This window comes from Pistacia vera, unplaced genomic scaffold, assembly GCF_008641045.1.
Source record: "Pistacia vera cultivar Batoury unplaced genomic scaffold, PisVer_v2 Contig890, whole genome shotgun sequence".
In the NCBI taxonomy this organism is placed as follows: Eukaryota; Viridiplantae; Streptophyta; class Magnoliopsida; order Sapindales; family Anacardiaceae; genus Pistacia; species Pistacia vera.
In genome coordinates, this window is record NW_022196768.1 from 494,360 (window position 1) to 495,232 (window position 873).

The 873-nt window shown below is 38.0% G+C and overlaps 1 non-coding gene across 1 annotated transcript; it reads right to left on the reverse strand.

Annotated features, from left to right (window-relative positions):
- Positions 1 to 415: 415 nt before the first annotated feature.
- LOC116119504 lies at positions 416 to 562 on the reverse strand. The gene has a single exon (XR_004126404.1). It is a non-coding gene; the product is annotated as a small nucleolar RNA snoR135 (small nucleolar RNA).
- Between the last annotated feature and the right edge of the window lie 311 nt (positions 563 to 873).

Here is an 873-nt window from a genome sequence, read left to right on the forward strand (position 1 = left end):
TACTCGGCAATGCTACCTTGTTAACATCGTTAACAGTTGACCTGGCGGTGATGTGATGAACCGTACAACGTGGTACAGGAAACATAATATTCTGGCATGTTAACGAACTAAAACATCCTTAAGCGTGATAAAGTCACTTGAAGGTAACGTTACAGGGAAGACTCCGGCAACCCTATTCGCCGTTAAATTGCTGTGTTATCGCGATGTTACATCCTTTACCAGTAACGCTGGCGTGATTGCGGTTACCGCAAAAAAAAAAAAAAAAAAAAAAATTGGACGGACGCTAACTTCCGTCACCGCGCATATTAGCAATAATCAGGGTAATTGTCGCTCGCCCATTAAAAAAAAAAGGGTTTAAGGCAAACAATTTCTTGAAAATCGTATAACACAAACATCAAATGAAAAAGATAAATTAAAATGTGGGGAAGATGATTGTTGAGCAATCAATGGTGGAAAATGAATCACAACTGCCCACCTTCCCTTAGTTGGTTTTGCAGGGAACTCTTTCGGATACATAGTGCATTGATCATGGCACAACGCCGATACACACAATCCCTGCTCTAAACATTTGAGAACCGAAAAAATTAAAGAAAATAAAAACCACTTCTTTCATGTTAATACAAAACATTGACAAAGTTAGGGTTTCTTTCTCAAAGAGACGAGGAGTTCACTGCTAGTGAGAGCCGCAGTGTATATATATACTGTGTATGAGGCGGATGAAGAAAATTAGGGTTTTGTCAATTGTCTGCGTAATTGCTTAAATGCCCTCGGGAAAGAAATGACCAATGGGCCTCGTTAGAAAATTTGACCGGCCTTTTCAGTTTTTAGGAGATATTTTATTTTTAATTGATCATTATATATATACAATTTTTT